We start from the raw sequence: 27,416 nt of genomic DNA, 5'->3' as shown, positions 1-27,416 counted from the left end.
AAAGGAGCCAGCAGATAGTGGCAATGCTTCAACAGCGAGGCCTCAAACTCCCTCAACATCGAGCACTCATAGAGGTCAGGGAGAAAGACCATTGTTTAACTATCCTCCTGCCATGAAAGGGAAGGATTCCACTTTGGAAGTTTTGATATTGAGTAAAGACTAACAAGTATTTGTGTGTAATGCAGAGATATTTTGATGCCGTAAATTTCCAAAGCATTCCTACAGATGGCAGCAATGAGAGAATTGCATGCAATGCCTCCATTGTATGCAAATCTATCCCCATGCATGTACATTGTGGATATCCTGAAAATCTGACTGGCTAGATGTATCTTGAGGACTGGGTTGTGAGAACCCCTAATCTGAGAAATGCAATGGTCTTCAGCCCCTATGCCACCCACCAATCAAGTGTCCCAGGAAGTTATGACACTCCTCCTGCTTTCCATGCAGTACTGGCATCAACAGTATTTGAGGGAAAAATTGCAAAGAAGGATCCAAGCAACACTACCATGGAATTGCAAGCATCAGAATTGACATCGATAACCTTGCAAACTGCTCTGTTTCAAATTTTGAATGCATCAGGGAGGAAATTTCCCTAAAGCACAGAAGTTAATCTGGGTCTAGATACCAACACACAAGGGGTACCCTCACAGAGGCATTGTCATCTAGCCCAACTGCACATTCAGACCACACTACCAACCTATGATTTTAGCTCAGACTATTATGCCTAAGTATATACTTACAAATATGAGGACTGATGTGATCAGGAAATATCAACATGTCTCCCCTCAAACTCTTCTTCACAGGAAAGGAGAGAGTCTTCAGAAGAGCTCTTAACTGATTTTGTAAAGAGAATGGTGGCAAACATTTCATTTAATTTGCAAAAGGAGGAAGAGTCTAGGACAACATTTTTTTTATATCCTCCTGTTTATGGAGCCTCTCAAGAAAACTGACATTGCATGTCCAAAAGGTCCTGCAGGAGAGACAAATGAGAATTCAGGTGAACCACCTTCTCTGTCACCAGCAAACAAGAAGGCGGATGTAATACAGCATGCCTCATCATTCATTTTTGTTGAATCTCAAGAACGCTAAGAGGTTTAGAACCAACTTTTAGGTAACCTTGTGGAGGGATTCTCATGCCTTTGACCTTATTGGGAGAAAAGCTTAGGGTACTAGGCTCAATGCCTGCTTAGTATTCTATCATCTCTTCAGGGGCCAGTATTAGTGAAACATACTGATAGAGGTGAAGTGAGTGTCAGAGCACCTCCCTCAAGAGATATGACATCCTTGAGTCACTAGTGGATAAGGGTATGGCATGTAGAAAAACATGTTCTGATTGACTAAATTTTTTCTAATGACATTGAAAGTCCCTGCAGTAGGCTCGTATGGTTGCAGGCCTCAGACTTTAGACAAGAAGTGCTGGAAAAGACTTGCTGATGTACCCTGCAGTGGGGAGAATCTCTGAAGGATAATCAAGGAAGCAGCAGCTCAAATTTACTTGGCCATTTCCCCTGCTACTGCAGATTTACCCTTTCTTGTAAGAGGTATTTGAGTGGGGTGCCCAGGAAACCCCTCTAGTTTCTGAAGAGACATTTTCCTCCACCCCCTTGTCCCTGAGTAGTAGGGAACATTCTCATCTTTGACAGCAGAGGGCCCAAAAGCCAAAGCCATCATCCCAGGCAATAATTGTAATGGGTTTAGTTTTTACTTAATATACGGCTATTCCTTTAAATAAGTGTACATTAAAATACAGAAAAAAGCATTTATATATACTAATCCAAAGATATATATATAACCTAAATAATAAAACTAATACTACTATTTATTAGGGATGTGAATTGTGTGCCCGATCGTTTTAACGATCGGGTTCGGCTGGGGGGGGGGGAAATCTGATCGTTACGAGATGTGAATTGGAATCGGTTCCGATTCCAATTCACATCACTAATTTATTTTAGTGAGGCCCGCGCCGATAAAAAAAACAACCCACCCCGACCCTTTAAAATTACCCCCGTAGCCTCCCCCACTCTCCCGACCCCCCAAAAAACTTTTTACACATACCTGGTGGTCCAGGGGGGCCGCGGGCAGCGATCTCCCGTTCCCACGCTATCAGCTGCGCTAAAAAAAAATGGCGCCGATGGCCCTTTGCCCTTACCATGTGACAGGGCAAAGGTAGCGCCGGCGCCATTTTGAATATTGGCAATACGGCCCGTGTGCAGGAGATCGCTCCCAGACCCCCGCTGGACCCCCAGGGACTTTTGGCCAGCTTGGGGTGGCCTCCTGACCCCCACAAGACTTGCCAAAAGTCCAGCGGAGGTCCGGGAGCGACCTCCTGCACTCCGGCCATATTGCCAGTATTCAAAATGGCGCCGGCGCTACCTTTGCTCTCACTCAGGTCGATACAGTAACATGCGGTTGAAGATTTCCCGTCTGTAACGTGCTGGGAGCGCACAATACAGACGAGTAAGGCGATCAAGCGATACAGTCTCCAGTTTCACGCGTCCGTAGCGCTTCTTAAAATAGACACATAACCCTTTCCGCACGCAGCATGTATATGATGTGTAAATGAATGAATTAGCTGTATAATGAAGGAATTAGCTATTCCCTTCCGATACTGTAACGGGCGCTGATATTATCTCCTTAGTAACCCGCTGTTTTGCCGCGGCCTTAACGTGTTAGTTTACTGCCTCCCCCTAGTAGGTGTTAGGACTGTGAGTCTTGTAACAAATCCATCGACACCACTTAAGATACTCAAACACAATAAAAAACAATAAAAAAAAAAAGCGATACAGAGATGATCGAGAAAATGTAATGCTGTGGGACACATAAAAACCTGTCAGAAAAAAAAAAAAATTTTAAATACCTGTCACTTTCCGAATCGTGCGGTCATCCAGGCAGTGGCGGAAGCCGGAGGGCCGCGTGGGTCCAGACGGCCGGCGGCGGGAGCCGGGTGTTCGATCGAGGCCGCGGGCGGGTGGGCGCGTGTTCGATCGAGGCCGCGGGCGGGTGGGCGCCTGTTCAATCGAGGCCGCGGGCGGGTGGGCGCCTGTTCATCCAGGCGGCGGGGGCGGGTGGGCGCGCGTTGGTTTCAGGTGGGCGGCGGCAGCGGCGGCAGGATCCGGGGGGCGGGTGGGCGCGTGTTCAATCTAGGCCGCGGGCCGGGTCGCACAGGCGCGCATTCATCCAGGCGGAGGAGCCGGCGGCGAAAGCAGCCTCCGGCAGCCCCCACCGGCGGTGAATGAATGTGCGACCCGTGCGATTCGGCACTCAAGGCGTGACGTCACGGCATGTGATGCCTTGAGCACCGAATCGCACGGGTCGCACAGGCGCGCATTCATTCACTGCCGGTGGGGGCTGCCGGAGGCCGCTTTCGCCGCCGGCTCCCTCCGCCTGAATGAATGCGCACCTGTGCGACCCGGCCCGCGGCCTAGATTGAACACGCGCCCACCCGCCCCCCGGATCCCACCGCCGCTGCCTGCCTGAAACCAACGCGCGCCCACCCGCCCCCGCCGCCTGGATGAACAGGCGCCCACCCACCCGCGGCCTCGATCGAACACGCGCCCGCGGCCTCGATCGAACACCCGGCTCCCGCCGCCGGCCGCCTGGACCCACGCGGCCCTCCGGCTCCCGCCGCTGCCTGGATGACCGCACGATTCGGAAAGTGACAGGTATTTAAAAATTTTTTTTTTTTTTTTTATAACATTCAGGTTTTTACATATTTTTGGTTTTTTGTTTTTTACACTTCCTGGTGCCTGTCATTTCAAATGTCATTTGAAATGACATTTGAAATGACAGGTACCAGCGCACCCAGGTTACTGTATAGGCGCTGTATTAAGCGCCTATACAGAAAAATGGGTTGCGCGGGCCTAACCCTTCCCTAACGCTTCACAGCCGCGGCATGCATTTGCATGCAATTAGAAGAGAGTATCAGGCGCTAGGTCAAGAGAACTGTGCGTGCGGGGAGGAAGGGTGCGCCTGGCAATGCCGCACTCTTTCTGCCGCGGTTTTAGAGTATCGATCTGACTATGTCATAGGGGCCGACGGTGTATTATTATCCCACCCTGGGTCCTAGATGGGGTATTTTTGTTCTTCAGGAACATCTTGTTCTCCCTGATGCTCTCTTTCCAAGGTTTTCATTCCCGCTGCTCTAATCATTGCTCTTTCTTCTGCCGTGAACAGGATACCCACAATTGACTTCAGTTTGCTGGGCAGACTGGATGGGCCGTTTGGTCTTCTTCTGCCGTCATTTCTGTGTTTCTATTCCCCCCATGTATAAATATTAGGGCCTAGGACCTGGTCTGCTAGTCCTGTCGGGTCTTCCAGCAAGGACTTCATTTCCTTCTGGAAGCTTCTGACTTCTGCACTAGTAAGTGGGCAGCTGCTGACGTATCCTATAGTTCCTCCTCCTACTGGCACTTCCCTAAGGGGGAATAGGGGTTCGAGCTTCTCTGCCTTTTCTTGTCTTCTACCCTTCCTCTAGGGTCCAGATCAGGAGATCCAGGGAGGGGGAACTGTTTCACATCTCTTTGTATCCACTTTAGTTCATTTTTCAGGGTTATGGGGGGGGGGGGGCTTCTCTTTCCCTTTGCCTACGCTCCTCCTCTTCTTCTTTTCTTTCTTCCTCTGCTGCTGCTTTTCTTACATCGTCCCATATATCAGGATCATGTTCGGGGTCATTCTGATCTCTTGTTATCAACCCGGCTCCCTTTTGCCTTTGTTCTGGCATTACTACCTGCACTTCTGCTTGTGCTTACACTCCTATCTCATAAGGGGGAGGAGGGGCATTAGCGGGTGGATTCCGGTAAACTACTGGGTCAAACGGAGGCAGGTGCTCTAAGGGCTCCCACTTGTTCATTCCGATCTCTTCCCATAGTGTATTGTGGTGGGATTGTTCCTTTAATGTGGGCTCTCTTACCCGAACTGGTAACACTGTTTCTGTGCTCCCTGTCCAGCAGGAGGCATAAGCTGACTCCTCCTGGGAAAATGGTGTTTTCTCGTTTATGTATAGATTTAATGTTTGGCATAGCCATTTCTCGTCTGCCCCATACCTAGGCCAATAAACGGCCGGTGGCATTATGCACTGCTTAGTCCATTCAAAGCAACAATATTTTATCATCTTTCTCTTATCTTTCCCTTTAGTGCAGGGCCTGTTTTCCCACATTTTTAACATTCTCCCCAACGGGCTATCAGGAGGGATAGACCGGGATTATGCTTCTTCCGCTGTCTAGTTACCTTATTCCCCATTTGTGAAATTTTTCTGGAATTGGTCACACTCACTCAAATGTCCATATGCTTTGTCCGTCTCCGACTGCAACCCTCGCGGTCAAACAGAAATGTGAATAGGGACTCCACAATCACTTCGTGTCTCAATTAAGGACACTTCTCATTCATCATGCACACCTTCCAGATTTCACAAATCCACCCACCACAATAGCCAATAGGCCTACCTTGGTGCCGATCAGATATATGCTATCTTTAACTATGCTATGTTCAATTTGTACTTTGTTATATTGTTCAATATAAAGCCCCCCCCTCCCTTTTTCTTGGGCGTTCTCATTACTGAGTCTGTAACTGTACCGAGTTTATACCGAGTTTGAATGTTCCCTGTAACTATACTACGTTCAATTTGTACTTTGTTCTATTGTTCTATGTAAAGCCCCTACCCCCCTTTTTGGGCGTTTCACTGTTTTATGTAAACCGGAGTGATTTGTATTTCGTACAAGAACCTCGGTATATAAAAATTAAAAATAAATAAATAAATATACTTCCTTATTGCAGCCGTGCCTGCTTTCCTGAACTTGTTTCGCTGAGGTTCACCGGTCTCTGGTCACTCAGTCTGGACACTGACCTCCGGTGATGAAGCCAGGGGCTGCTGAATGTGCAGCAGGACGCGTCTTCCCTTGTCTAGATACTGGACCCCAGTGTCCCGATGAGATGAATCCCGGACGAGCCCCCATTTGTTGGAAGTATGAACACACTATGCCTTTTCAGGAATATGGATAAGACTGAACCAAAAAGTCTCAGCAAAACAAGTATTTTATTTCATTTTGCAAAATGGGAGTTGCTCATAGTCAAAAGCTCTAAAAGCAAGCACACTTACTCGAAATAAGCCCGCTCTTCTTATACAAATTTCAAAGTTCCTAGCTTTAGTTTGACTGTTAACGCCTCTTGGCATATTTTCTATCATGCTCTTGCCACCTGTGATAGGCTTAGCCTTACTGTTTCTTCTAAAAAGCTGGCACAAAAAGGTAAAGGGGTATAGGAGGGAGAAAGGGGTGGTTACTCTCTCTGTACTGATCGTTGTGATATCTCTTGACTGCATCTGCTTCCCCTGGAACATAAGGAGGGTGGGGGTTTGTACTGAGGGAGTTTGCTCTCAGCCCTATTTCTCGTGGTGTACAGAGATAACAAGAAACAAGTTAGACTAACTGCTTCTATGGGGAGAGCAACGTCACCAGGTTATGCAGGCTAATTTGTGACTTTGGTTCTCTGGATTTTCCACAAAGGCCTGGTTTTGCTTACAGGCCCTTGTGGTAGTTTTCAGGACAGGGTGGGATTTATTTCAGGCAGGTAATGTGTTTCTAGAGAGGGGATATTTCAGAGGGGGTGGGTTTGCCTGGGTTCTGCTGACACCTGTCAAGCTGACCAGCCTGTTAATTGGATACGCAATAACCTGCTGCTTCTGCCTTAGAATATGATGCATGTGGCTCAAAGATTATTTTCATAGTACCTGCAGCTGTGCACCACTGACATCGGTTTGGTAGTATGGATAGCTTTGTGGATGATGGTGGTGGTACAGGACTTTTTCTTCTCGCACAAAAATACAGGCCAAAATGAAATGCTGTGTAAGCTAAATAATTCAGCAGATGTTGCAAATGAAGTGATATTCAGAAAGACCTTGTTAAACTTTTCCATTTGTTTTCATTGTTGTTCAGGAAGCTGTGCCATCAGTTTAGCCCAAAACAGTAAGTACATCAACTTAAGGTTAGACATTGCACTAATATTTGACACATTTACTGAATCCCCAGTTAGAAATGTCATTGGACACAATCAGATTGGAGAATTCCCTACTCTTGGAACAAGGGAATAAGCTGTGTCATCCCAGCATCAGGTCCCTAGCTTTCATAGTCTGATGCTGAAAGGGTATCATATCAAATTCTTTTTTTACTTCTAGGAAAGGTTCCACAATAGAATCTTATAGTTTTAAATTGAGGTTTGCCTTCTGGTGTGACAAAAAGGCCCTATACCCTTTCCTCGTTCACACAAAAACTGCTTAAATACCTTCTACATCTTTCAGAGTCTAGTTTGAAGACTAATTCTTTTAGGGTTCGTCTCAGTGTAATTGGCACAGAAGGTAAATTCATCTTTGTGCAGTCTTTAATGTACAGATTCATGTAGGGCTTGCTTCAGATCAAGCTTCTGGCTATATCTTGGTACTTCAGTATGGTACTCACCCAGTTGATGAAAGCTTTGTTTGAGTCATTAGACTTCTGTGAGCTGAAGTACCTGGTCATATTTATGGTGGCAGTCACTTTAGCACATGGAATCAGCTCCAGACCCTAATGACTTATACACCATTTACCAAGTTTTTGCATACACATCCCAAGTTCCTACCTAAGGTAATATCGGACTTCCCACCGTAAATAGTAGGCCACTTGTCCAGAAAGGTGAACAAGCCCTTAGAACAGGGCTTCCCAAACTTGTCCTGGGGAGCCCACAGCCAATCGGGTTTTCAGGATATCCACAATGAGTATGCATGGACTCAGTATATGCAATTTTATTTCACACACATTCATTGTGGATATTCAGGGGGCCTCCAGGGACAGTTTTGGGAAGCCCTGCCTTAGAAAGTCCACCTAGCTTTTTGTCCCGTTCCCCCCCCCCCCCCAAACAAACCTAGAACTGCCATTGCCAAGTGCACCATTTCTAACTAGATAGCAGATTGCATCTTTCTGTTATACCCAGGCAGGCCCTGCCTCTGGATGGGCATGTCAGGGTTTATATTAGATTCAAGGTAGTGTGTACAGCCCACTTGATGTCAGCCTCCATGGAAGAGGTTTGCAATGCTGTGACATGGCGTTCACTCCACGCATTCCCATCTCATTATTCAGCTAGATTCCCAGTGTGACAGTAGGTTTGGTTAGTATGTCCTATATGGTCTATTTGGGATTTAGAATCCATGTCCATCCCCTCCAGCCCCATTATTTTTGTTTACATGCTGCTGTTAAAAATAAATAAATAATAATAATAGACAAAATGGCTTGTTGCCATCAAAAAACAGTTTGCCTGTTGGCTCTAATTTTCTGTTTCTCCTTTTTGTTTTTTAGGGGGTTTTTTGTTGGAGGTGGCTCTAACTAGGAATTATTTATCTGTGAGAATTTACCTTACTTCTCCTTGGGGAAAGTGAACATTGCTTATCTGTAATAGATGTGTTCTCAGGACAGCAGAATGTAAGTCCTCACAAGGCCTACCTGCCTACGCTTGGAATTGGTTCCAAGATATTTTTAGCTATAGTCGCAACTGAAGGAGGCCCCACATGATGTCTATGACGCAGGACAGCACAACTGCTTAAGAGTGTATACCAAAAAGCTTCTAGGAGCTATGAAATGAACTTCACTGGCCAGCCTTTATTGGTTGACCTCACCCATCTGTGAAGACTGACCTCATGCATTCCTCTGAATATCTGTTACAGGTAAACAACTTTCACTTTCTTACCAAACTGGAGTCTTTACAGGATGTGATGCCTTGTATTGGAAGACAAGAATCATCTAAGAATGATGTACCTGAACTTTTAAGACCAGAGGGATTTTCTTTGGGTGTCTGAAAAGAAACAAAAACAACCCAAATTAAGCAATGTCTGTTTTTAACATTTAAATGTGTGTGGTTACAATTACAGTTCTTGCAAACAGGTACACAAAACTGCAGGTTCTCCTGTGACTATAACTTTTTAAAATTGTTTCACAGGTATTTAAAATTATGTCTATCCTGCTTCAAGGTTTAAAGTGGGTGACAATAAAAGCAATTATAAAAATCAACAAAAATACAAAACTGCAAAAATAAAACAACTTAGAGGGATAAATATATTTATTTATTTATTTATTTATTTGTTTATTTTAAAGATTTTATATACCAACAACCGTTTGCACATCCTATCGGTTTTCAGATAACTTAAAAACTTATAACTTACAAATAACTTCAGAACAATGAAATCAAGGGTAACAAATAGGCATGGGGGCCTTTACTGTGAACAGTAATGTATGGAGCTATAAATTAAAAATAAACAAAAAGGATTAGGAGACTGTATGTCTCATGAAAAGAGACATACAGTCTCTTGAAAACAGAAAAGAGACATTATAAGGCTCTTATAAGATACGTGCATATCTTATAAAATCCGGGGTCGGCGCGCACAAGGGGATGCACATTTGTGCAACCTGCGCGCGCCGAGCCCGGCGTGCACTGCCTGTTCCCTCCCTCCAGCCAGATTTACGCATGCAGGGCTTTTAAAATCCGGCCCTATATTTTTAACCAGCAATCTGAGAATGTCAGTGTTGCACAAGTCAATTTGTTTTAGATAATGAAAAGTATTTAAGAGGGATCTGGTTTATTACTAGGAGTTATCACAACAGTTGGCAATTTTCAGATGGATTTTATTAGAAACATTACAACAGACAGAAAATTAGCAAGATATTAGAAAATTAGCAAGACAGTAACACATCACATTCAGATACTAGAAAATTATATCACATTCAGATATTAGAAAATTAGCAAGACAGTAACACATCACATTCACCTGAACTTTCATTTAAAATTGCTAAAAAGCCTAGCTGACTGCCCCAGACCAGATCCAGGAGAAAAGCTATAAATCTCACCATTGCTGCAGATTCTTTGGCATCTTGTCTGTGAGAAAAGCTTGAGGTTTCAAAGGCTGTCTCTGTCACTGGAGAGCACACACTGCACTTTGCTGAGCCAGGTGATGAATCACCTGCTTTCGTGAGGGGAAAAAGGCAAGTTCAACCCTTGGCTAGGAGGTAGCAGGGAAAGAGGCTTTTCTTATGCTCTGTACCCTGTGGATCTTGTCTTTTGGCCCGAATGCAGGGAGGGGCTGAGAGCAGTGACTTGGTGTCCTTGTTGATGAGAAATATCTTGATGGCTGTCATGTTTACATTTCTCCCTGCTATTTTAAGGGCTTAGATGGGCATTAATCTGAGCTAATGATTATGAAAGTAGGTACATGATTAAAGGTGTGATGGTCCATTTTCCCACTTCAGACCACTTGATAGCCCCCCCCCCCCTCCCGGGGGGGCTATCAAGCCAAGTATCCATCTTGCTGTTGTCAGAGAATACATTTTGGCTGTGTATACAGAAGTGAAAATTCAGGATTCACCTGTATAGCCCTTTGTTCCAGAGCCTCCTTTCTGTTAAGAGGTCCCACCTCCTGTACATTGATAACTTGGAGGTATTTAAATATTACTGTCATATCTCCCTTATCCCACTTTACCTCCAGGTTATACATATAAGAACAAAAATATGCCATACTGGGTCAGACCAAGGGTCCATCAAGCCCAGCATCCTGTTTCCAACAGTGGCCAATCGAGGCTATAAGTACCTGGCAAGTACTCAAAAACTGTCTATCCCATGCTACTGATGCTAGTAATAGCAGTGGCTATTTTCTAAGTCAACTTGATTAATAGCAGGTAATGGACTTCTCCAAGAACTTATCTAAACATTTTTTAAACCCAGCTACACTAACTGCACTAACCACATCCCATGGCAACAAATTCCAGAGTTTAATTTTGCATTGAGTGAAAAAGAATTTTCTCCGATTAGTTTTAAATGTCCTACATGTTGACTTCATGGAGTGCCCCCTAGTCCTTCTATTATCTGAAAGTGTAAATAACCGATTCACTTTTACCCGTTCTAGACCTCTCATGATTTTAAACACCTCTATCATATTCCCCCCTCAGCCATCTCTTTTCTAAGCTGAACAGTCCTAACCTCTTTAGACTTTCCTCATAGGGGAGTTGTTCCATCCCCTTTATCATTTTGATCGCCCTTCTCTGTACCTTCTCCATTACAACTGTATCTTTTTTGAGATGCGGCGACCAGAGTTGTACACGGTATTCAAGTTGCGGTCTCACCATGGAGCTATACAGAGGCATTATGACATGTTCCATTTTATTCATCATTCCCTTCCTAATAATTCCTAACAGTTTTTGACTGCTGCAACACACTGAGCTGACAATTTCAATATATTATCCACTATGACACCTAGATCTCTTTCCTGGGTGGTAGTTCCTAATATGGAACCTAACATCGGGTAACTATAGAGTGGGTTATTTTTCCCTATATGCATCACCTTGCACTTGTCCACATTAAATTTCATCTGCCATTTCTATGCCCAATTTTCCAGGCTCACAAGGTCCTCCTGCAATTTATCACAATCCGCTTGTGAATTAACTACTCTGAATAATTTTGTATCATCTGCAAATTTGATTACCTCACTCATTGTATTCCTTTCCAGATCATTTATAAATGTATCGAAAAGCACGGGTCTCAGTACAGATCCCTGAGGCACTCCACTGCCCACTCCCCTCCACTGAGAAAATTGTCCATTTAATCCTCCTCTCTGTTTCCTGTCTTTTAGTCAGTTTGTAATCCACGAAAGGACATCACCACCTATCCCATGACTTTTTACTTTTCCTAGAAGCTTCTTATGAGGAACTTTGTCAAATGCCTTCTGAAAATCCAAATACACTACATCTACCAGTTCATCCTTATCTACCCCTTCAAAAAAGTGAAGCAGATTTGTGAGGCAAGACTTGCCTTGGGTAAAGCCATGCTGACTTTGTTCCATTAAATCATGCCTTTCTATATGTTCTGTGATTTTGATCTTTAGAGCACTTTCCACTATTTTTCCTGGCACTGACATCAGGCTAATTGGTCTGTAGTTTCCCTGATCACCCCTGGAGCCCTTTTTAAATATTGGGGTTACATTAGCCACCCTCCAGTTTTCAGGTATAATGGATGATTTTAATGATAGGTTACAAATTTGTACTGATAGATCTAAAATTTCATTTTTAAGTTCCTTTAGAACACTGGGGTGTATACCATCTGGTCCAGGTGATTTACTACTCTTCAGTTTGTTAATCAGGTTTACCACATCTTCTAGGTTTACCGTGATTTGTTTCAATCCATCTGAATCATTATCCATGAAAACCTTCTCCGGAACGGGTATCTCCCCAACATCCTCTTCAGTAAACACCAAAGCAAAGAAATCATTTAATCTTTCCACGATGGCCTTATCTTCTTTAAGTGCCCCTTTAACCACTTGATCATCTAACGGTACAACTGACTCCCTCGCAGGCTTTCTGCTTTGGATATATTTTAAAACATTTTTACTGTGAGTTTTTGCCTCTATGGCCAATTTCTTTTCAAATTCTCTTAGCCTGTCTTATCAATGTCTTACATTTAATTTGCCAATGCTTATGCTTTATCAATTTTCTTTTGTTGGATCCTTCTTCCAATTTATGAATGAAGATCTTTTGGCTAAAATAGCCTCATTCATCTCACTTTTTAACCATGCCGATAATCGTTTTGCCTTCCTTCCACCTTTAATGTGTGGAATACATCTGGACTGTGCTTTTAGGATGGTATTATTTTAAAAATGTCCACACCTCTTGCACACTTTTTACCTTTGTAGCTGCTCCTTTCAGTTTTTTTCTATTTTTCTCATTTTATCAAAGTTTCCCTTTTGAAAGTTTAGCACTAGAGCTGTGGATTTGCTTACTGTCCCCCTTCCAGTCATTAATTCAAATTTGATCATATTATGATCACTATTGCCAAGCGGCCCCATCACAGTTACCTCTCACCAAATCCTGTGCTCCACTGAGAATTAGATCTAAAATTGCTCTCTCTCTCGTCTGTTCCTGAACCAATTGCTCCATAAATCTGTCATTTATTCCATCCAGGAACTTTATCTCTCTAGCATGTCCCGATGTTACATTTACCCAGTCAATATTAGGGTAACTGAAATCTCCCATTATTACTGCACTACCAATTTGGTTAGCTTCCCTAATTTCTCTTAGCATTTCACTGTCTGTCTCACCATCTTGGCCAGGTGGATGGTATTATACTCCTATCACTATACTCTTCCCCAACATGCAAGGGATTTCTACCCATAAAAATTTGATTGTGCATTTAGTCTCATGCAGGATCTTTATCCTCTATGCCATCCTGGACATAAAGCGCCAACCGCCTCCCAGATGTCCCTTTGTCATTGCGATATAATTTGTACCCCAATATAGCACTGTCCATTGGTTATCCTCCTTCCACCATGTCTCTGAGATGCCAATTAAGTCTGTCATCATTCACTGCTATACATTCTAATTCTCCCATCTTACTTCTTAGACTTCTAGCATTAGTATACAAACATTTCAAAGTGTGTGTTTTGTTTGTATTTTCATTTTGCTTTTTAATTGATAGGGATAAATTGGAATTTTTTAGCTCAGGTGAGTTTTTAATTACAGGCACTTGGACTACTTTTCTTATTATTGGATCCTCTCTGTTGGAATGCCCTAATTTTAATGCATCATTGGTATCCTTTGAAGATACCTCCCTCTGAACCATGCGCTGCTGAGTGACTGTCAGCTTTCCCCTTTGTTTAGATCTTTTAAGTCTATAAGTTTATAACGAAGACCATTTTAGTAGCCAACCTCTGGACAAACTCATCCAGTTTATATCCTTTTGATGGTGTGGTCTCCAGAATTGTATGCAGTATTCCAAATGAGTTCTCATCAGAGATCTATACAGGGGCAATATAATCTCTTTTCTGCGGACCATTCCTCTCACTATTCACACAATTATTTTTCTGGCTTTTATCATTGCTTTATCTACCAATTTGACCACTGTAAGATCATCAAATACGATCATACCTAGATCATGCTCTTGTTTCGTTCATAGAAGAATTTCACCCCCTGTTTTTGCAGTTTAAATACATGACCTTGCATTTTTTATCATTAAACTTTATCTGCCAGGCTCTATATCATTCCTCGAGCTTTGCTAGATTTCCCTCAGTTTGCGTACATTTTGAGTGTCTACCCTGTTGCAGATTTTAGTGACATCTATAAAAAGACAAATCGTTTCCTATAGTCTTTCTACAATATTGCTTACAGAAATATTGAAAAGAACTGGTCCAAGGACTGATTCCTGTGGTACACTACTCGTAATGCCCATCTCCTTGGTATGAACTTGATTTAACATTGCCTCCCACTCAACCATATTCGTTTTCATTCAGTCATTTTATCCATACCATGGGCCCTCGGTTTATAAGAAACCTTTGTGGATTTCTATCAAAGGCCTTACTGAAAGCTAAGTACACTACATTTAGTGCTCTCCTCGATCCAACTCTCCAGATGGATTCTGTTACCAGTTGATGGATGGGTTCTCTCTACAGAGACTCCAGGCAGATTGAAATTACTTAGCAATAACACCTCTCTTTTGATAGCAATTTTGTGAATATGCTCTATTAAATCTCTATCCATTTCTTCTACCTGCAGTTGAGGTCTGTATATTACACAAGTATAAATGAATTTTCATTCCTTATTGTTGCGACCATCACTGCCCGACGTCTCCACTACGCCCACCTTCCCTCTTTGCCTGTTGGACGTTTGGCTGCCGTGGCGTCATCTTGCTGTTCTCCGGTGTCCCCGGACCAGCTGGACGCTGCACACCGCCATGTTTCCCAGCAGCCTAAAGGCACACACATGGCGCGGCCCCGACTCAAGTACCAGCAGTGGCGCGAGCCTCAGGGGCGTCCCCCTGAGGTGACGTCATCCTCACCGGATATTTAAGGTCTCAGAAATCGCTAACAATTCGAGTTAGCAAGAGCTTTCCTCCAGGTATCAGCGGATGGGATTCGCTCTCCGCATACCTTGCTACTCTGCCTCCTCCGGCTTTCCAGGGGTACCTGCTCCTCGGGGGCCTTGCTTTCTCTTTGCTTTTCAGATTGCAGTCTGGAATCAGTACTCGCTCCTCGAGGGCCCTCGTTCCCGGACTTGATACTGAATATCACTTCTGCCAGGAAGTCATCGCTGCCTACAACACCAGTGAGTTACCATCGCTCTCTCAGAGTGTTCCCTGGAACCAGGCACTCGCTCCTCGAGGGCCTACTTCATTCCAGCTCCTGGGCTGCTTCTAAGAGACTATTGTGTGTGTTACCATCAAGGTTCTTGTTCCTGAACTCTGCATATTCTGCCTACTCACTATATTCAGTTTCTCTACAGCTCAGTTATCCCGGATCGCTGTTCCAGTATCTGAGGGACTACAGCCCAGCCGGGCACTGCCAGCTCACTACTGCCACCTCTGGTGGTTCCATATTCTGTTTAATAAACGAACTAGTGTGTGTCTGTTTCCATACTCTGAGCCTGACCCGTGGTCCCTCTCGGGATCTTCCCCTGGGGGCGTGGTCATCTGCCACCGGCCCAAGGATCCACCCACAACTACCATGAACACCAACACTTATTTCCAGATTAACTCACAGGTCTGCCTCTTTACCTCCTAAATCCCTCAGTTCTGTTGCTTTAATGTTTTCTTATGTATAGTGCCACTTTTTTCTTTCTTCCTACCTGTCCTTTCTGAATAGATTGTAACCTGATATAACTATACCAGTCATGGTTTTCAGTGTATCATGTCTCCCTGACAGCCATGTCATCCAAGTTGGCCTCTGCCATGACAGCTTCTTGATCCAGGACTTTTTCCTGTACAATGGGAATTAGTGTACAGTGTTCCAGATGTTGCCCTTTTTTTCCATTTCTATACAAGTGTTTGCTTTACATACCTGGGGGCTTATTCTTACCTTAGGGCTTTTTCACCCATCTTTGATTAACCTAGTTTAAAGCCCTCCTCAGTAGGTTTGCCAGTCTGTTCTGAAAGACACTTCACTCCTTCTTTGATAGTGGACACCATCTATATTCAGCAATGCTATCCTATGGTCTAGGAATCCAAAACACTCCCATTAACACCATCTTCCAACCATTAATCTCCAGAATGCAAGCTGCTGTGCTTCAGCCTTTACCTTGACTGTGAGAATTGAGGATAAAACTATCTGCATGTCTATCTGTTTCATCCTTTTTCATAGAGCCATGAAGTTACTTTTTATATAATCCAGGGGATACCTAGCAGAACCATTCATACCAACATGGATTTGCAACAGTGGATAATAGGCTTTATGATTCTTGGCAAGCTCATTGTAATGCTTCTGATCTTGGCACCTGGCTGCTCACTTCATGAGAGAGTGTGTCTGGTTGGCAGATGCCCCTCAAAAGTAAGTCATCAGCCAATAGTACTATTTTCATTCCAAGACACAATGATCACTGATTCTGCAGCTTCAGGGCTCACAAGTTGCAGTTCCTCTCATCCTGAGATAATTTCTCACCTTGCAGGGCCTGCATACTAGTTCTTCAGCTTGAGTGAAGGTGGGGTTAGGGTTAGAATTCTGGCTATGGTAATCTGTTTCTAGCTGTCATTTTGCGGTCCAGTTCCTTCTCCTTCCTCTCCATCATTTTTCCATCTTGTATGTTAAGCATTTCATTGATGTAGCTCTCATTCTCCAAGGACAAACAGGATGGTAGTCCTTGCACATGGGTGACATCATCAGATGGAGCCCTGATACGGAAAACATGTCAAAGTTTCTAGAACATTGAGTAGGCACACTGAGCATTCCCAGCATGCCCTACACCACACGTCTACGCAGAGTCCCTCTCCAGTCTCTCTCTTTCCACAGAGCTGTACGCCTCACGATGTGGGTAAACTCCCTTTGGCTGTTTCTTGGCCTTGTGGAAAACTTCTTTCTTGCATTTTTTTTTCTGTGCTATTCGGTCACTGGGTCCCTCTCTGTGCCTTCGCATAGTGCTCCTAGTCAGGATTTTTGGCAATTCTGGTAAGTTTCCTTTCGTGGTTGATTCCCCATGGCGGCAGTGCATTGGTGCCCACCAGCCATAGACACCCTGCTGCCATCATTTTTGGTTTGTGCCCCTTTTGTTTTATCTAACATGGCCATGTCCAGATTTTGACAATGCCCCCAGTGCCCGAGGACCATGGCCACGGCTCTGCAAGAGATATGTGTCATCTGATTTGGGGCATCGCATGACATCTGGGGTTGTGGTTGTGCACCTAGATGACCTCAAAGGGACGTCTGCTTCAACTCAACAAGATGGAGCAGTTCTTTGAGTTGAGGAAGTCTGAGCCTTTAGCATCTACGGCATCGGCATTGAAGTGCCAAGGAGATGCACCAATGGACACTGAGCGATCAACATCAACGGGACCATCTTCCTTCAGTGGATAGGGGTGCCAGAGACTGACTGACGTCGATCTCCTCCAGGCTGAGGACGTCCGGTTCCTCTTCATTGGCCTCAGCACCGGGGAAGGACAGGCTGAACCTCGAGAGAAGCTGAAGAAACATCAGCACCGGTCCCCATTGATGCATGGTGTTGGGCATGGGAATACATCAGCTCACCCTGTGATGACCCTGCAGTGAGGAGTGCCAATCCTCCATCAGTGATGGAGATCCACGACAATCTCCACCGGTCCTGATGCCAGTCACCAATCCACCTTGTGGGTCCAAAGAGGATCTGGCCACCCCTCTTTCCTCCCAGTCATTGTTGGCATCAGCAGTGTTTGAGGGGGAAATGGAGTGCCAAGTCCAGCTAGTTCAGTCTTATGGCACTGACGGCACCAACCCAGTGCTATCTGTCCTCATACCGCTTCTGGAGAACCTCAATGTACTCATCGATGCATTTCTGACCCAGCTGGTGTTAGTTCCCAGGACAGCATTGGTGCGCAGTGGAGCACCAAGGCCACCTCCACCAATACCATGATTGTCGCCGGATCCTCATGCCAAGGTCTTCTACCCCCTGTCCAGTTTTACCGGTGCCTGCACCTCTGGAAAAATATTGAGCATCTAGGGACCCATCCAGTCTTGCTTACAGTGAAGATGAGGAACCCTGTGATGCCTGGGGGAATGATGCTTTGGAGTCCTTTTCCAAGGGCTCCGAGGGTCTCCCATCAAACCTTTCTCATCCAGGGGAGCAAAGGAAGTCTCTGCCTGAGGACTTGACCTTCACAGGGTTTGTGAGGGTGATAGCGGAAGCCATCCCATTTCAGTTGTTAATGAAGGAGGATGCCAAGCACAAAATGTTTGAGATCTTCCAGTTTGTGAAGCCTCCTAAGGAGATCTTGGCTGTCCCATGCATGAGATCCTTAAGGAGCTGCTGCTGAGGATTTGGGAACATGCCCTCACCATGCCTCCCATTAATAAGAAGGTGGATGGGGTCTACTTCATCCAGAAGGCTGCTGGATTCAATAAGCATCAGCTGCCCCACCAGTTGGTGGTGGTCAAATCCACCCTCAAGAGGACCAAGCACTCTGACTCATTTCTTGGTGCCCCCAGGGAAGGATCATAGAGCGATGGACGCTCTTGGGAGGAAGGTGTTTCAAAGTTCCATGCTTATTGCTCGCATTGCTGCCTACCAGCTCTAAATGAGCCATTACTCATGGGACACCTGGAAGCAGGTGCAGGAGGTGGCCGAGCAGCTGCCTCAACAGCAGCAGGACACCCTCATGTCACTGGTGCGTAAGGGCCTGGAGTGTTGTTACAAGTAAGCAACTCTGCTTTACAGATGCTTCTAAGCCTCAAATAATAAATACCAAGTGCATATTTGGTTTTCACATTTGGTCACTTTTACAAACTTTGACAAATACAACATTGTTCTTTTCACCCCTCTCTTCAGTACAAGCATGAGCAATCAGAAAAGACAATGTGTAAAACAATCTCAAGCCCCTTTATTCCTTTTTTCTGTTAAGTCTTAAGAAACATATCTTAGAAAAGCTATTACACGTTAGAACCCCCACCTCACTCTACATACAAATTATCAACTTTGGAAGCTGATATGCTCAAAGTAAAATCTAAATTTCCCTGATTCTTCCCCGCTCCCTCCCTTATCCATCCTTAGCCATCCCCTAATTCAAATAAAAGGAAGAATGAAGAATGTCAAATGGACTATGAAAAATTGTGAATAAAATTTTTTAAAAAATTCAGTGAATCTTAATGATAATAATGAGGATGCACAATATTTAGCCCTTTCTACAAATAATTGAGTCATGTCTATCTTTCAGAGGAAATCTGAATATAATTTTTCCAGGTTTCTAAAAAAAGCAAACAAACCTTTCCTACGTTGAATAGTGACTCCCAGGCTATAATCTCCATCTGCATTTGGAGATGCAATATGTTCTGTCAATGCCAAAAAGATGGAGAGCAGTGTCACTCCATACACTTACTACTTTTTTCCTCACCAGAATGGCTTTCTTCAAAAATAGCTTCTCTCCTATACCAGTCACTCGCAGCTTTCAGGTGTCATCAAAAAGTATAACATCTATTACTGGCTGGACCTCCTGCCCAATTACCTCAGATAAAAAATGCACCATCTTCTCCCAGTAAGCTTGCACTTTAGGGCAAAACCAAGAAGCATGAGCTATAGTACCTTTGGTTGTCCCATATTTTTCACACTTATCAGTATCTGTAAACTTAGCTCTTTTCACCTTATCTTGAGATTTAGATAGATATGTTCTATATAAAAATGTATACTGTTTCCTGAAACATATTCAGTGACCTCCTAATTCTAGGTAAAGCTCGCTCCAGCTGTTCAGGTGTCACTCGATATTGGGATCCCTTTTCCAATTATCTTGTTAATTTTGGTACTGCACTTTTGCTTAAGTTCTTTTTATAGTCATTGAAAGTTAACAAAAACAATGAACCAACACTTAAGTTTTTGTATTATTGTCGTGCAGTGCTATCACATAAACAACTAATCAGCGAACAGTGATTCTAGTGCAATCTTGTTTAGCTCCACAAAAGTCTATAGTCGCCCACTAGCAGTGGTTCTGCAGCTGGTGGATCACTTTATTAAGAGAGTAACACACTAGTCACAAAGAAAGAAAGCATGCTTCTTTATTCATTAGTGCTTCTGCACTTCTCCCTCCCCTACTCTCCCCTCAATTGCAGGATCCTGAAGAGAAAACTAAAAGAGGACCTTACAAATGCCACAACTTTACAAGAGTAAAAACAAAACTAATCAGAGGGTAAGTCATTGAGAATTAGACTGCGAGCCACTGGGGATAAAGATTGAAGATATTTTCCCCAACGTTTCATAAAGTTCCTTTTCTTTTTAAACCATTCAATTTTCTCTGTGTATTTATCCATAATGCAAGTATGATGAAGCAAATTATGAAACTGTGTTATCTTGGTGGGTCTTGAGAAATCCATTTTTGCAACACACATTTTTTGGCAAGTAAAATCGCTAGTCTACACCACCACGACATATTTGCTAGTAAAGGAAATACCCTTAGTATCATCCTAGAGAAACACCATAGTACTGCAAGCAAAAGAAATCCCACACATTGTAAGCAAATATTTATGCATATAGTTCCAGAACAAACGAATACGTGGACAGGACCAAAACTGGTGCCCAAGTACACTATAAGGGTCACTGCATTTAAGGCATTGCTCACTCCCTTGGTTTCTCATCTTCCTAGCTTGAGCAGAAGCTACTTAGAATCTATGCAAGAATTTGAATTGAATCTCCTGAAAAGGAATAGGTATGGAGAGAGACAATGCACATGTGAAACATCCCTTATAATAAGCAGGAGTTAAGTCAGTGCCCAAATCTTTATTCCAACTATCCACCGTGATATCCCAATGGAGATCAGGCTGATATTTATTTAATAATTTGTACCAGAAGGCTAATCTGTGACAGGTGGGGTCATCCATGTCCAAAAAATCTGATAGGATTTCCCAAGCATTATTGTGGGGATCTGACAGAGTTAGGGACTGTACATAGTGACGCATAAGCATAGAAATGCTGAGGTGGGATACCATATGTTTCTTGTAAGGTCTGAAAAGATTGTATAGCATTAGTCATCTACCACATGAACTATTGCCTTAATGCCTTTAGCATACCAGTCCATGAATATCTTATTTTGCATACCAGGTAGGAAATCTTTGTTTCCTAAAATGGGTAAGAAATGAGTAACCTGTCTGGGAAATTGCAACCTCTGGCACACCCAACGCCAGGCTGCTAGAGTAGGTTGATTTAATACACTATAGTGGAGATGAAAGAGTATTTGAGGTGTTTTATGTAAGTTATACGAGAATTGCAAGGGTTTGATTTGAAGATATTCAATTACCAAGGGAGTATAATAATGAGTATCCATAATCCAGTCAGCTGCATACCGCAACTGGCAGGCAAAGTTGGCTAATCCCCAGTCCCCATATTTCTTAGGATAATGAAGCTTAGACAGAGCTATTCGTGGTTTTTTACCTTTCCACAAAAATTGTCTCACCTGAGCATCCATTACTTGGAGCTCTCTTTTTGTCCAATATACAGGGAGTAATTGTATCGCATATAGTCACTGGGGGAGAACCTTCATTTGGTAAAGTGCTATCCTTCCTACCAGGTTGAGTGGTAAGTCTTGCCAAAGCTGTAACTAGGTGTTGGTCTTACCTAGAATGGCTTTGGGGTAGATTTTTAAAAACGGCGTGTTCGCGTACTTTTGTTTGCGCTCCAGGCGCAAACAAAAGTACGCTGGATTTTAGTAGATACGCGCGTAGCCGCTAAAATCCAGGATCGGCGCGCGCAAGGCTGCCGATTTTGGGCAGCCGGCGTGCGCCGAGCCGCGCAGCCTTCCTCCGTTCCCTCCAAGGCCGCTCCGAAATCGGAGCGGCCTCGGAGGGAACTCTCTTTCGCCCTCCCCTCACCTTCCCCTCCCTTCCTCTACCTAACACCCCCCCCCCCCCCCCCGGCCCTATCTAAAACCCCCCCCTACCTTTGTCCGGGGATTTACGCCTCCCGGAGGGAGAAGTAAATGCCCGCGTGCCAGCGGGCCGCTGGCGCGCCGAGACGCAACCCGGGGGCGGTTCCGGAGGGTGTGGCCACGCCCCCGGGCCGAAACCACGCCCCCGAAATGCCGCGTCCCGCCCCCAAAACGCCACGTCGATCGGCCCCGCCCCCGACACGCCTCCGACAAAAAACCCCGGGACTTACGCGAGTCCCGGGGCTCTGCGCGCGCCGGCAGGCCTATGGAAAATAGGCGCGCCGGCGCGCAAGGCCCTGCTCGCGTAAATCCGGGCGGATTTACGCAAGCAGGGGGTTTAAAATCCGCCCCTTTATGTTTTAGAGACTGCTCTAAAGCTGGGATATGAGGAATTAGAACTCCCAGGTATCTTATGAAGTGTGGAGCTCGGGGAATTGGAAAATCTGCTGGGATCCATGTGTGCAATTTGGGCATGGTTAATAATGCCTCAGATTTCCTCAGGTTCAATTTCAAACCCACTAGCCTGTATCGAGAGAACTCCTGCATTAGAGCTTCCCAGGGCAGCTGTGGGGAACTTAGATAGACAAAGAGATCATCGGCAGAGGCCACTAGCTTATACGGCATTGGCTCACCTGGCCATGGGGGAATTCCCTGAATGTGATTGTTATTCCTAATATAGTTTAATAAGGGCTCTAAAGTAAGAATAAAAATCAATGGGGACAATGGACAGCCCTGACAGGTTCCCTGGTGATGATCAAAGGACATGGATAGGGAACCATTAACCAGCACTGAGGCTTTAGGGCTATGATACAGTGTGTGCAGTGCTTGATGATAACCAGTGACATCCAAGGAATCCATCATTGCAAACATGAAAGACCAGTTGACTCGATCGAATGCTTTTTCAGCATCAAAGCTGATCAGCATGGAAGGTATGTTTTGCCAATGACAAGTTTCCAATGACAACATTTTACGGACATTCATTGACGAGTTCCACTCCTTATCAAAGCCTACTTGGTCTCCGTCAATAAGCGAAGGCAGCATTGGTGACAGTTGGCCATGATCTTAGCTAACTGTTGTGCCTGTCGGTCGCAGACGACTGCGACCTCTGTTGCTCACCTCTCTTTTTCCTACACCAGCGATTATTGGAAGAATGGCGGCCTCTGCTTGCAAAGGCCGCCTTCCCCGGCATCCCCTGGATGGCGTGGGCAATCCCATCTGCCATCTTGAATCGGTGATTACCTAGGGCATGCGCGCACGCCAGGCCCTCTCTTATACATGTCATGGCGGGAACCTAGGGGGGCGTCGGGAAATAAAAGAGCAAGGGTGAGCGTTTTTCTTCTGTCGAGAGAAATTATGGTATAGGAGATAAAGAGCTGTTGGCTATTAAGCTAGCATTCAAAGAGTGGCGCCAATGGCTCGAGGGGGCACAACATCAGATAACTGTATACACAGACCACAAAAATTTGGAATATCTCCGTCATGCGCAGCAACTGAATCATAGACATGCCAGAAGGTCTTTGTTTTTTAATCAGTTTGACTTTCTGCTCAAGTACCGTCCTGCTGACAAGAATACATCATCACTTCAGATGATGTCCTGGATGCACCTCACCATATCAACCCCAAGAAGGTGATTCTGGCCGCTACCCATTCTGTTCCAGCTGGGAAGACGGTGGTACCTCGGACCCTGAGAAAGAAACTTCTGAAATGGGCTCATGCTTCCCAATTAGCCGGTCACCCTGGGCAGTTCCGTACACTATCCACCTTACAGAGATATTATTGGTGGCCTTCAATGAAGGATGATATACAGGCATACGTTGAATCTTGCGCCACCTGGGCAAGACAGAAACCTCCAGCCGGTCACCCTTGGGGCCTTCTCCAGCCCATACCAGCTCCATAGGAACTGTGGATGCACATCGTGACTGATTTTGTCATTGACCTGCCAATGTCCAGCGGAAACAACACCATATGGGTCACGGTAGACTGCGTCTCGAAAATGGTGCACTTTGTGGCATTACCTGGGTTACCATCTGCCCCAGTAGTGGAAAAGCTGTTTAGATGGCATATCTTTCACCTGCACGGCATGCCGAAGCATATCCTCTCAGATAGATGTGTACAGTTCACGGCTAAATTCTGGAGAGCCCTTTGTAAGAAATTCGATATTTCTTTAGACCTAACGTCAAACTGAAAGAACGAACCGTACACTTAAACAGTTCCTCCGCTCCTACTTCAACTCCAGACAAAGCGACTGGGCACAGTTGCTCCCCTGGGCTGAGTTTGCCCTGAATTCACACCCATCAGCCACTACTGGATCAACACCTTTCCAAATAGTGTATGGCCATCAGCCATTACCTCCATTAGCTATACCCTTGTCTGTTTCATCTCCTTCAGCCCAAGCTTCGGCTGAAGAACTCCATCAGCTTTGGAAACAAACCAAAGTCTTCTTACAAAAGGCTGGACAACAGGCCAAGAAATGTTACGATGCTCATCAGAGAGCAGCACCTCAATTCCAACCAGGAGACAAAATATGGCTCAGTACCAAGTTCATCAGTCTCAAGCTGCCATCTGTTCGATTCGCTCCACGCTACATTGGGCCTTTTTCCATACTCTGCCACCTGGGACCAGAAACTTACAGCCTGCGTCTACCCTCTTCGAGGAAGATCATAATGCCTTCCACATATCTCTCTTGAAGCCACTCATCCTCTCTGAGTTTTCAAAAAAGACTCCAGACCCGCAACCTCTGCCGAAGAGGACATCACAATGACATTCTTGATGTACATAAACGTGGAAAGCAATGGGAGTACCTCATATCCTGAGAAGGATATGGGCCGGAAGCAAATAGCTGGGAGTCTGCTAATAACATTCTTGACAAAGATTTAATTCGACAATTTCACCTAACTCATCTAAGGAAGCCGAAACCCCCTGGGAGGGGCCCTAAGAAGGGGGGTACTGTTGCGCCCGTCGGTCGCAGATAGCTTTGACCTCTGTTGCTCACCTCTTTTCCCTACACCATTGGAAGAATGGCGGCCTCCGCTTGCAAACGCAGCCTTCCCCGGCGTCCCCAGGATGGCGAGGGCAACCCCGTCCGCCATCTTGAATCGGGGATTACCTAGGGCACGCACGTGCCAGGCCCTCTCTTATACATGTCATGGCGGGAACCTCGGGAGCATCCCTTCCGCATGATGTCACCCGCCAGTGTATTTAAGCTTACCGGCCCATGCCTCCTATGAGTTAGCAAGGACTTCCTTCCTGCTGAATTCCACTCCACTTGGAGACACTTTGCTATTCGCTACACTGAACTGTTCCTGAACTCCGGGACTTGGACACTTTAGGTACCCGCTCCTCGGGGGCCTTGTCACGTTCTGGCTATCCGCTCCTCAGAGGGCCTTTCTGCCTGGAGAATCCATCTACACTTGATTGGGACACAGCCTTGTTCAGCCTTGTGAGTAGGCTTCACATTTGCTACCATCTTGCTGACGGAACCTCCAGTGTACCCCGTGTCTTGGGCCACTACTGTGCTCACCTCAGCAAACCATCTTCTACACTTCAGAGTGAGTACTTTCATCTACCCAGCTCTGCTTCCCTCCTTGTTAGTATTCATGGTAGTTGTGGGTGGATCCTTGGGCCGGTGGCAGATGACAACGCTCCCGGGGGAAGATCCCGAGAGGGACCACCGGTCAGGCTCAGAGTGTGGAGACAGACACACACTAGTTCTTTTATTAAACAGTATATGGAACCATCAGAGGTGGCAGTAGTGAGCTGGAAGCGCCCGGCTGGGCTGTAGTCCCTCAGATACTGGAACAGCGATCCTGGATAACTGAGCTGTAGAGAAACTGAATATAGTGAGTAGGCAGGGTATGCAGAGTTCAGGAACAGAACCTTGTTGATAACATTCACACAGTAGTCTCTTAGAAACAGCCCAGCAGCTGGAATGAAGTAGGCCCTCGAGGAGCAAGTACCTGGTTCCAGGGAATGCTCTGAGAGAGAGAGAGATGGTAACTCACTGGTGTTGTAGGCAGCGATGACTTCCTGGCAGAAGTGGTATTTAGTAGCAAGTCTGGGAACGTGGGCCCTTGAGGAGCGAGTACCGGTTCCAGACTGCGATCTGAAAAGTAAAAGAGAAAGCGAGACCCCCGAAGAGCGGGTACCCCTGGCAAGTCTGAGGAGGCAGAGTAGCAAAGTATGCGGAGAGCGAATCCCATCCGCCGATACCTGGAGGAAAGCCCTTGCTAACTCGATTAGTTAGCGAATACAGAGGCCTTAAATATCCGATGAGGATGACGTCACCTCAGGAGGACACCCCTGAGGTTCGCGCCACTGCTGGTACTTGAGTCGGGGCCGCGCCGCACGCGCACCCTTAGGCTGCTGGGAAACATGGCGGAGTACAGCGTCTAGCCGGTCTGGGAACGCCGGAGGGGAATGGCAAGATGACGCCACGGCAGCCAAACTTCCAACAGGCAAAGAGGGAGTCACCAAAGAGATAAGGTGGGCATAGTGGAGACGTCGGGCAGCGACGGTCGCAACAGTACCCCCCTTCAAAGGGCAATTTCCTCTTTGGGTACCAGGCTTGGGTTTTGAAGGATGCGCGAGGTGGAACTGACGAAGCATCTCTTTGTCCAGAATATCGGTCTGAGGCTCCCAATAGTTTTCTTCGGGGCCGAAACCTTCCCACTTTAGAAGGTATTCAAACGTTTTGCCTCTTTTACAAACATCCAGGACCTCTTCGACTTTGAATTCTAAGTCGTCTTCTGCATTGATGACATGTGGATCTTGAGGTTTGGAAGAAAATTCACTGAGTATGAGAGGTTTCAGAAGTGAAATGTGGAAAGCGTTATGAATGTTGAGCCCAGGTGGTAGCTTCAGATGGTAGATGACATTGCCAATACGTTGAAGGACTGTGAATGGTCCCACATAGCAAGGAGCAAACCGAGATGAAGGTAGTTTAAGTCTGAGGTGCTTGGTTGACAGCCAGACCTTGTCTCCTGGTTTGAAGACTGGGGCTTGCGAATGGTGTGCATCGTAGTCCTTCTTAGCACGGTCACTCGCTTTGATCAGCATGTCCTTTGTCTTAAGCCACAGTTTATGGATATCATCAGCAGTGGATTGAGCTGTTGGGGACGTTACTGAGAGCTTCAGTGGAAGTGGCGGTGTTGGAGAACGTCCATAAACCACTTCAAATGGTGACAATCCAGTAGATGTTGCTGCATGAGAGTTGATGGCGAATTCAGCCCATGGAAGCAATTCAGCCCAGTTGTTCTGTTGTGATGTGACATAGGCTCGAATGAACTGCTTCATAGTACGATTCATCCGTTCCATTTGGCCATTCGACTGCAGATGGTAGGCTGAAGTATAGTTTAGAGTGATGTCGAACAACTTGCACAAGGCCTTCTAGAATCATGCCGTGAATTGGGACCCACAATCAGATATGATGTGATAAGGTAGTCCATGGAGGCGGAATATGTGCTTTATGAAGAGCTTTGCAAGCTCCAAGGCTGAAGGTATGCCAGGGAGTGCCACGAAGTGAGCCATCTTGCTAAATCGATCCACTGTCACCCAGATGG

At 45.4% G+C, this 27,416-nt stretch overlaps 1 long non-coding RNA gene across 1 annotated transcript in view; it reads right to left on the bottom strand.

Moving 5' to 3' along the window:
• Positions 1–859: 859 nt before the first annotated feature.
• LOC115085223 overlaps positions 860–27,416 on the bottom strand; it is a 65,819-nt gene continuing 39,262 nt past the window's right edge. Inside the window, exons 2-3 of the long non-coding RNA XR_003854760.1 lie at positions 8,778–8,814; positions 860–970 (exon numbers count right to left, since the gene is read on the bottom strand). This is a non-coding gene — a long non-coding RNA (uncharacterized LOC115085223). The remainder of the gene's footprint in view (positions 971–8,777; positions 8,815–27,416) is intronic.

Source organism: Rhinatrema bivittatum, chromosome 2 (assembly GCF_901001135.1).
Source record: "Rhinatrema bivittatum chromosome 2, aRhiBiv1.1, whole genome shotgun sequence".
Lineage (NCBI taxonomy): Eukaryota > Metazoa > Chordata > Amphibia > Gymnophiona > Rhinatrematidae > Rhinatrema > Rhinatrema bivittatum.
Note: the sequence above shows the minus strand (reverse complement) of the source record. Positions and strands in the feature narration are given on the sequence as shown.